Below are 11189 nucleotides of genomic sequence, written 5' to 3' on the forward strand. Positions count from 1 at the left end.
CAAAAGACTTGCTGCAGGACTAGAAAAAGGAGAAAAGAAAACTAAAAATAACAAGAATTTATATTACTGACAAACTTTATTAACAACCTGACTGCATCCAATGAGCTCTAGCTAACAGCGGCACCTGTGTCAGGTAAGTCCAAGGTGAGTGACAAACAGCAGCTCAGTGATGACCTAGTCCTCTGACAGTAAACTAGGAGGACAGAATCTTGCTCCATCTGGCTGCTGCTCATAACGGAGCCAACAAGGCAGCTGCTGGACCACATGAGGACTATGGATTACTGTGGACTCAATCTGAACCAGATTCCTATTTCTTTAAACTTTATTAATAAAGTTGCAATTATTCAACAAACAAAAATGACAATCAGTATAAAGTCAAAGTATATAATCGAAGTATAATTTTTCAAAATTTATTATTAAGCAGTTTAAATTTCAGGTAACTAACTGTGCCATGCCTCTTCCTCTGGTCCATATGCCAAAACAGACAAAGCGCTCCGAACCCAAGCAGAACACACTTTTGTTAGGAGACACAGAAAGAGAATATTCATATCACTGGTTGAGAGTTTGGGTGAAGACTGCAGTTTAAACTTGGTCCCCCTGGTGTGGGTCCATCCCTTAGGTCATCTTGCACTTTATGCAGCGAGCTTCTCCCTGTGATAGGAAGAAAACTCTCCCCACTTCACCATGGCAACTGTCTCTTGTTCTCTGGCCAGGCCTGTAGAGAGCAAGAAAGATGAGGAGAGGGAGAGCTCTGCCAGAATTTATATCTTATAGTTTCTGTGCTTTGCTGTGCCATATAGAACGGCATCCTATCACAACCCGTACACAATCCGTGGGGCGGTGTCTTCTGTTTGTTTGTGTCTGTTAGTATCAGAGTGTACCAGTCTACTTTCAATGCTCTATTCTACAATACCTAAACATGTGATCAAAATTATGAGGTAGTTTAAAAATAAATAAATTCTACCACATGTGATGCTCCTCAGCCTCACCTGCTCATCATTGAATGCGCAACCTTTTTCTCATGGCTTTCTGATCAGTTGATCTGCTGACTCACAGGCGGTTTACTTCTGGCTAAAAATGTCCCGCACAACCAGAAAGTAGCAAGGAGACGCCGGTGTTGTGCCAAAAAGTGATTGTCTGCCAAAAACTGATTTCCAGTGTTTCTGTGTATTTTTTATGTGTAATATCTTTACGTATGTTCGTAAATAGACTTCGGTGAACAGGGGATACAAAGGGGTTACATAAAGAATTAAAACATTATCTGTTTTTTAAGTATCTTTACAACTTGTACTTACATTATAACCAATCCGGTCCTTTATCCCCACTTAAAATATTTTTACAGAACTATTGTAATATTTGCTGCCATTTCTGCTGTCCTGTTGGGCAACTTACTCTTACAAAATACATTTTTAATGTTAATGAGATTTTTTTTACTGCATAAATAAAGGTTATATAAAAGTCGCTGCCAAAAACTGATTGCGGCTTGTATCTTGCTACACGAATGTTGTTTGTGGCTCAAGATGACTTTATGTCATCCATAAGGGATGCATTTGACATATGTTTAACATATTATAGCCCAACAAGTTACTTATAGCACTTTAAATATGAGCAATCGCTTTTTGGCAAATACCGGAAATCAGTTTTTGGCAGACAATCACTTTTTGGCACAACACCGGCGCACGCTCACAACTCTCCTCTGACTCCGACAGCCTCCGCTTCAGCAGGGGCGCTGTTCGCTCTCTCCGCACCGCGCTCCTCGACGCGGAACTCGCAGCGTGTTTACCTTTCCACTGGCTCTCTTTGTCCCGGAGGCTCCCGGTGGGGAGAAGCCGCAGAATGTGCGCCGTGCAGCTGCTGCGGGTGTCGGTCCACGAGCGGATCAGCGCCGCCGCCGAAGACTTCCTGCTGCGGCTGGAGAAGGGAGAAGAAGCAGCCGAGCTCCCGGCGCTGAGAGCGCTGCTGACCGAGCGGCTGACGGCGGCCGCGGAGGAGATCGTCGCACTGTTGGAGGAGACCGTGGCGGAGTACCAGGACAGAGTGGAGCGCTCAGAGCGGGAGATCTGCCGCCAGAGGAGGCTGCTCGATGCCGTGCTCAAGCCCGAAGTCCGGCTGCGCGCGGCAGGTCAGTGTCCGGAAACAGCCGAGAGCAGCCGAACCGAGCTCGCGTTGTCAGCTGATGTCCGCGCGCAAGAGTTGAGATTGCGTGCATCCCAGCAGATACAAAGTAAAATTATTGATGAGAAAAAGAAATGATCACTTTTTCACCAGGTCAGGTAAAATCCTGAACTCAAGCAGAAGGTTTACACTTTTATTCACATCTTCACTAATTTAACATCCACTTTGGTCATACACAGAGGTGAAACTGTGTCAGAGTGCCACAAATCACAGACCTGACTGTACATCACTCAAACTGCAACAGACAGCGTCTCTTGTCTTTCTGAGCTGTTATTAGCAATAAACTGATCGAGCATGGAAAGTTTTTAGTTCATAATGTTTTCATTTCAGGAGAAAAAAAAGGAGGCAAGATAAAATGAGATAAGATCAGAGAGCCTTTATTATTCCCAGAGTTGGAAAATTAACATACAGAGTAGACAGAACAGGGATAAATAGATGCACCAAATGTTAAACCCAGCAACATTTAATTATCTATAATTCTGGTCCAGTCGTGTGTACAGTCAACACTTATTTTGTTACACTCCAACTGTGACATCTGCAAAGCCCTATGTTTATACTGGCTCTTTGCAATTTTTTTCTTCAACTTCCTTCAGAAGGTGGTGCCAGTTTAGCTCAGTTGGATGAGCAGGCGACCTTATGCCGCATGGCTGAGTGTGGCCGGCCCGGGTTTGAGTCCGACCTGCGGCACTTTGCCGCATGTCTTTCCCTTCACTTTTATGTCAGTTTTCACTGTGCACCTATCTAATAAAGCCAAAAAAATATATTAAAATTTTTTCTTCAGAAGCAGTGCTGACTTTTGGTGCACACCTCTGTTCATGAGCATAAACTAGGCACTTCCACAGAGTGTCTGTGGTCCTGCTATCAGCTAGTTAGATAATCTTCTCTGTGATGGACCACATCTGGTGATAGTTCCATTAGACCAGTCTGCAGCAGGCGAGGACCTGGTTCATAAGCTGCTGCACTGAGCACTGACCAGAACAACACGAAGGAAAGACTCTGAGAAAGGCAGCTGATTATTAATCCAATTTCACATATGCCACAAATTACATATTTAGTTATTTGCCCCAGAAAGGTCGAAGTCCTCACTGGCTGTGCTCACATCTTTTCTCTTTCTTGTTTTATCTTCAACGTCATGCTGCTCTGTTGTATCGTAATTGCCTCCTGGGGATAAATAAAGTCTTTCTGATTCTGATTTCTCCTCACACCCAGCTGTTCATGGCAGATGTCCGCCCCTCCCTGAGCCCCTGATTTCCTCTTTAACAGTGTAGGATCTTTACCTTTTGTAAAATAAAGCACTCTGAGTCAACTTTATGTGATTTGGCACCACATTGTAAAGTTAAATAATCACACAGATCAAATATATTCTCATTCTGTTCCCTCTGCTCTCTTACTTTCTCCAAAACAGAGATAGGTTTAAGTGTACAGGGTTAAGAAAGTGTGCTTCTGGCTCTTGGCATCCCAATTAGTCATGTGCCTATGATGGTGTCACAAATTGACCCCGAGCTGCTTCTTCTGCATAACAATCTGTAATCTGTAGTGGACATTATAACATATATGATGGTACAACATATTTCTGCTAGGATTGAAAGAGAACTGAGATCACATTTTGTGTCTGTTTCAGTGTTTCCTTCAGATGTTCAGCAGCCGTTGGGGAGCAAAGATGAAGTTTCCCGTGAACACCAGGAGAAGAGCTCCAGCCTGGACCCGGGGGAAGACCCAGTGCCCCCACAGATTAAAGAGGAAGAGGAAGAAGCCTGGGCCAGTCAGACAGGAGAACAGCTTCAGGACCTGCAGGTAGCTGAAATCACCACGTTCACATTCAGCCCTGTGCACGTGAAGAGTGAAGATGATGAGGAGAAGCCTGAGTCCTCACAACTTCATCACTGCTGGACTGAGGAGAGCAGAGGCTCGGAGGGAGGACCAGAAGCAGACAGGAACTCAGATCCAGATCCACTGTTACAGCCTGTTAGTGAAGACAACTCTCTGGACTCGACTGAAACTGATGACAGTGACTGTGACTGGACACAAACAAAGGAAGCCCAGTCAGGTAGAGATGTTAAAAATCCTGACATTGATGTTGGCACTGTAGTCAAGGAGAGACCATTTCCCTGCTCATATTGTGGGAAAAGATTTAGCCTTAAGGGAAATTTGAACAGACACATAAGAGACCACACAGGAGAGAGACCATTTCCCTGCACAGACTGTGATAAGTCATTTAAAGACAGTGGCTCCTTAACGGCACACATGCGATGTCACACTGGGGAGCAACCATACAGCTGCTTGTTCTGTGGGAAAAATTTCAGTGGGAGGGGAAACATGACCAGACACATGAGGATCCACACAGGAGAGAAACCGTTCACCTGCTCAGTGTGCAATAAAAGTTTTCATGTTAAAGAACATCTCAACAGACACATGAAGTACCATACAGGGGAGAAACCTTTCAGCTGCTCTGTCTGTGGGAAAGGCTGTGCTCAGAAAACAGACCTAAAGAAGCACATGAGAGTTCACACAGGAGAGAAACCCTTCAGCTGTCCTTTCTGTGGAAAGTGCTGCGCAGAAAAAGGAGACCTAACCAAACACATGAGAGTCCACACAGGAGAGAAACCATTCAGCTGTAATATTTGTGGGAAAAGCTGTGCCCAAAAGGGGAGCCTGAAGATCCACATGAGGATTCACACAGGAGAAAAACCATTCAGCTGCTCTGTTTGTGAGAAACGTTTCACTGTTACGGGACATCTAAAGAGACACATGAAGCTGCACACAGCAGAGAGTCATCCGCCTGGGTCTGCAGAGTCACATTCAGGCAAAAGTAGAAAATGATGAGTCAGCAAACACATTGTGACGCACAATGGCCTTCTCAGACTGATCAGCTGTTGCTGGAGATGGAACTGATAAAACATACAATCATTTACAATGAAGAGGATACAATGTTTCTTTGTTCTACAACCAAATCAAAACAGGCTTATAAAAAGTGGCGAGTTTTGATAGGAGCGTAACAGTTTGTCTTTTTACCAGGAGCTGTGAATGCATCTCCTACAAAGCTTGATGTCCTATTTATTAAAAAGTGCAGGTGGAAATATGTTTCACATGAATCTGACAGGTGTGAACAAAAAAGTACATCCTCATATCCACTTTTTTCCAGATGCAGTGCTCCTTTTAATAAACCACCAGGAAGGACATTTATGTGGATCATATAAATGTATTCACCGGCAAACTCTCACATTCAGCTTTAAATGTTCAAGAAAAATGTCTGCATGCACAAGTGTTACTGCAGGACTTGTAGTGTGTGCAACAATCAGATTTATTATTGTCGGGTCAAAGCGCCTTTGGTTGACTGTTGTTGTGAACTTGCGATTATTTAATTAAAATTAAACTCAACAAATCTGCTGCTGTCCAAATGAATGTTGCGATATTGTTTGAAATTGAGGCTTTGATCAATCTGGTTTAATTTTTCTTTTTCTTTTTTAATATAACGTGAACATGGCCCTTTATGGTCAGAACAAGGATGTGCTAAATTGTAGGCATCCAGATGTGGAGAAGAAAAGTCAGTTTTGTAGAAAGGTCACGTCACAATCACATCAAGATTTTAGAAATGGGAGTGGGAAGTGCCATAAATCCTGTTTATAAATGAGAACCTATTTGTTTGGTTTGTGTTGGAGAGGCACGACATCTGACTCAAATGAAAGGGCACTGAAATCCAAAGAGAAAATTCGTGGTTTTAACGTTTAGTCGCAAAATTATCAGTTGAGTTTGTACTGAAGAACGTCCTGCAAACCACTTAATGAAGAGTTTGGTAGGAATCATCAGTCGAGTCATGACTCAAGTTCTACTTGGTGATATAAATGACATATCATGTACTTTAAAAAAGTCTTCACTCTGCTGTCCTGCTACAGAAACCGCTTTAGTGAAGGTTATACATTATCTTCTCATGTCCTCTGACAGTGGACTCATCTCTGTGCTTGTCCTGGTAGACCTCAGTGCAGCGTTTGATACTGTTGACTATAATATTCTATTATTATTAGAATATTATAGTCAGAGCATGCTGTAGGTAGGTACGGCGCTGCAGCGGTTTGAATCATATCTATCTAATAGACTGTAAATAGGAGTTCCTCATTAATTATGATACTGCCCCTGTGATAGCACATATTTTCACTGCTATGCAGATGATATCCAACTTTTTTTATCCATTAAAATCGGAAAAATTAAATATATGTGTTTCAACCTCTGTGGACCCACAACACCAAAACACAACAGCAGTCGCCTCAAGGTGCTTTATATTATAAGATGAAGATCTAACGATAATCGTATTTACTGTCTCTGAGACTCAGACTGACTTTCTGTCAGATTTATGGAAACATGAGTCTGGGTTTGAAAAGGATTCTGGAAGAATCAGGTCTCCAGCTCATTTTTATATCCACAGCTGTATAAATCAATGTTTAGAGCTGATTTCACTGAGAAACAAATGGATTCAGCTTTATTATCCCATCAGTGATCTCTTACAGAATAACTACCTGTTTATTTTCAATGAACCTGCGAGGAGCTGCGCACTTTGTAAAAATGATAAAACACCCATGTGTCTCTAAGAAACACTAACCTGGTTTTCTTAAATTACTTTGCCAGACAAAGATTTGCAGCAGTTTTCATTTGTTTTTTTACAGTTAAATTCATATATATATTAATTTAATATGATGTACCACCATAAAAAATCGTATGTGAAAACCTTTAACAGAAAATTAAAAATAGTTAAATGATAATTCCTGCTGAGTTTTCCTTTACTGTATCACTGACTGAGCTGTGGACTGAGCTGAGAATCAAATCAGTGGGAGATTTCTGGTCAGAGCTCAGTCAAAGGTCAATGGAGGACCACAAGAGCCACATACATTGAAATAAAGAATTCTGTGCTTAAATAATGTTGTAGAATAAATTCTGCATTTTAAAAAAAATATCATTTTATTTATTCATTTATATTTATTTATTCATTGATTTATTTATAACATTACTAAAGTAATTTGTTATTGAATAATTTAATTTTAAATAAAAACACTATTTTACTCTATAGTACTTTATTATTAAGAGCAAATGTATTAGTTACACAAAGTTGTTTATAATCGAATTATATATCGAGCTCAGTCTTGCATCATTTCGATTGGAGTGATTTATTACACCTGATCTGGTTTGTCTAGCCAGTATTGACTGAACACTTGGAGACAAGCAGGAAATACAGTTTCAACATTGCAATGCATCATAATTTGCAATGATGTCATAATGAGAGTTCCTTAGTGTGAAAGTACAGGAAAAATACATTTAGACAGATACACACAGGTTGACTTTTATGAGGGTAGCAGAATAAAATATATGCTCTCTTCATCACTGTATATGCACTGCTCCTCTTTATAACTTCATTGTTTTGATCAGTCTTGACTTTATGATTTATCAAGCCTCATGTTCATTTTAGTATCCTAACACCCCCTTATTATCATCGCACACTGTATCTTATGCTGTATCAGACACACTTAACTTACAAACAACAGATTTTTCAAGCTTCTCAAATCATGTATTCTCAAAGTGCCATTCCAATTCACAGAAAACGAAAAAAGCATAATATTCCAAACCATTTAAAGATAAAAAAAGAGGAAGAAAAAGGAGGAGTGTCTTAAATGTCCGCCATGTCAAGTCCGTTAAAAGATTCTGTGGTCAGATCTGTGTACTGTGTGCTCACAGACATCTGCGGACCTGCTCTCAGTGTGTCGCTCCTGTCCTCAACATCTCTGCACCCTGCACTCAGCTCTTTCTGTACACCGTTATAAATGTGCCACAAAACCAATCAATCACAGACTTTGATGCAAAAATTCTGATTGACTTTTGGTCTCCAATCAGCTCGCTAGCTTCTGCATTCCAGAAACACTGTCCAAAGTGTAGCTAAATCCAGTGGAGTGGTTTGGTTTAAACTAGATTAAAACCAACAATGGTTTTAATATATATTTTAAAATAACTAAAATAAAATAACATACTAACCGAAAATGGGTTTAGCTGCACTTTGGAGAGTGTTTCCAGTATATGCTGGTATTTACATATAAAACTTGAATTCATGGAGGGTTAAACTGCAGCTCCTGGTACCGGGGGAGCTGGGGTCAAGACATATTGTGAAAATATATATTGTGTATTTTGATGTAGCCAAAAAATATTGCAATATTAGATTTTCCTCATATTGCCCAGCCCTACCATAGAGGCTAGAGGCTATTAAACAAGCTTTTCTCCACTTGTTAAAGCAATTTTAATCAAAATTATGACATCACCTTGTGAATTCTGTAAATCCTTGCATTGAAGTTTTCATGAAAGTGTACAAAACCACAAGCACTTTAACAAATATGGAATGCTTAATAAAGCTATGCTTCATTCCTTCATTTTGAAGTTCCAGGTTGTTTGAAAGAGTTTTTTCCCCTTTCAAAATCATGGATGTTAAATGTAATAAAAATAAATAAATCGGCAATTCAAAGTGCGTTATCCTGTATTCAGGCACTGTTTGAGGTAAGTGCAGTCTTTCCATAACTCCAGATAGCAACAAAAATTTCTGGCACAACTTCACCTTCTTTCTTAAATTGATTTAAGACTAATGGAATATGAAAATAAAACAAAGGACCTCAAAAGAGCCAAATTCCTAAGAGATGAGATTATGCAAAAAGGGATTCACACACCCATGGTCCAAAGATACTCAATTCAACTATGAATGCTGCCACGATCACTGAACCACACCAAACGCAACAGAAAGTTTGTTTTAAGAAAACACATCCAAGGCTTCCTTTAACTACCACAAATAAGAAAAGGTCACAGCACAAATTACCCAACCACTTCATATATCCTTTCTTGGACCAAACGGAGTTTCCCCACCTGGAACCACTGTCCAGAAGAGGCCCAAATCCAAATGCACACGGTGGGGAAAAATGAAAAGACTCACAGAACCGTCCATGGACCCGATCCCGATTCCTGGGAAGAAGTTAGCTGTTGTTAACTTGAGTAACACTGCTTTGACCCCTGCTCAGCTGTCAGTGCTTGAACTTGGTCTTTCTTTTGTACCAACTCCTTCTGTAGGTCAATTTGAACTCTTTTGAGATTTACATAATGTTTTTAGAAATGTTAGATGCAATTTTTTTTATGAACAATGAACCTTCCCACAATAATGTACACAAAAGTACCTTTTACATTAAAAGCAGCTTTTGTCCTAAGAACATAAACCACTTGATAGATACACACTGTAGACTCATAGAACTTGAAAAATATATTTAACAGAAAACCTTTACTTCACACAATCTAACAGATGACTAACAACAAGCACTGACAGAACTTGAACAGAATAAATCCATTGTCATCATTGTCATCAAACCTGCCGACAAAGGAGGTGCCATAGTCATAATGGACAAAATTCAATATGAAAATTAAAATTTAAGACGTTTAACAAAGGCAGCACGGTGGTACAATGCTACTATTTTTACTCTAATACTTTCAACCTTAATATTTGACTCTATTTAGGATGGTTTCAATTCAACCCAATGTTTGTATAAAAAAACATTATTGCAGATTAATGTGATATTACTGTGGAGTAACAAGTCTTGGGAATGCAGTCAGTCAATTCACCACAACTCTTCATCTTACCTTATATATAATGGCATTTTTCATAGAGGGCAGCATGGTGGCATGGTGGTTAGCGCTGTTGCTGCACAGCGAGAAGGTCCTGCGTTCAATTCCACCATCAGGCCGGGGTCTTTCTGTGTGAGTTTGCATGTTCTCCCCGGGCTCTCCGGCTTCCTCCCACAGTCCAAAGACATGCAGTTAGTGGGGATAGGTTAATTGATCAATCCAAATTGCCCATAGGTGTGAATGTGTGTGCGAATGGTTATCTGTCTTTGTGTGTTAGCCCTGCAACAGACTGGCGACCTGTCCAGGGTGTACCCCGCCTCTCGCCCTATGACAGCTAGGCTCCTGCGACCCTGAAAAGGATAAGCGAGTGGATGGATGGACAATTAACAAATCAAACTTTCTATAAAAAAACTTAAATCTCACCCTACAAAAGAATACTTTAAAGAACTATAACTGTTACTTGAAGAGGGGAGATTTCTCTGAAGGAGAAAACATTTTTACTTAATGAACATCTCTGAAGGGCTTTCTTATACATATTACCCCATATTCATAAAAACCTAGAGGAACCACCTGGCAGACCTGTTGTTTCTGGAATTGGTAGTCTAACAGAGAATATCAATATCAAGCTTTGTAGACTTCCACATTAAGAACTTTTTACCATCCTTAAATTATTACATAAAATATGGCTCCCACTTTTTGCTTTTCCTCAAAGATCTCAAACCAGATATAATATTGTGTACCCTGGATATTAAATCCCTGTATACCAATATTAATCAGGAACAAAGCCTAGAGACCCTGGAACATTTCCTTGATACCAGGTCTACGAAATTACCATCTAGCTCTCTTCTAACTAAACTGGCTGCTTTTGTCCTACAGAGGAATTATTTCTTTTTCAACAACACACCATACCTTCAGATCTCTGGCACTGCAATGGGAACCCAAATGACCCCCATTTTTACTTGCCTTTTTGTTGGTCGCCTGGAAGAACAAATTCTATATAATCACTAAAATAACCCTTATTTACCATTTATTATGTCTTGGAAACGGTATATAGATGATGTGTTTTTACTCTGGAAAGGACAAGTCTCTATATTACTAGTTTGTAGAATTCCTAAATGGACATTTTGTAGGCTTACGTTTCACCCTCAATTACAACACTGAAGAAATGAACTTTCTGGACATAAAAGTAACAGAAAAAGACAAATCTCTGTCCACCTCCTTGTATTCTAAACCCACTGATCGGAATACATTACTTCATGCTGCAAGTTTCCATCCGAGCCACCTCAAAAAAAGCCTACCTGTAAGCCAATTGAATAGAGTCAAACATATCTGTGAAACTTCTGAGAAATACAATGAGAGCAAAGAAGAGATGAACAAAT

The 11189-nt window shown here is 40.1% G+C and overlaps 1 pseudogene across 1 annotated transcript; it reads left to right on the top strand.

Moving 5' to 3' along the window:
* The first annotated feature begins 1486 nt into the window (after window positions 1–1486).
* Window positions 1487–7231, top strand: LOC146549644 (uncharacterized; annotated as a pseudogene). The gene is made up of 2 exons (XR_014890320.1): window positions 1487–2122; window positions 3797–7231. The product of XR_014890320.1 is annotated as an uncharacterized LOC146549644 (transcript).
* Window positions 7232–11189: the final 3958 nt, after the last annotated feature.

The sequence above is a fragment of the Mchenga conophoros genome, linkage group LG22, assembly GCF_057382185.1.
Source record: "Mchenga conophoros isolate Kocher_MC1m ecotype Shallow Benthic linkage group LG22, M_conophoros_male_GT1.1, whole genome shotgun sequence".
NCBI lineage: Eukaryota > Metazoa > Chordata > Actinopteri > Cichliformes > Cichlidae > Mchenga > Mchenga conophoros.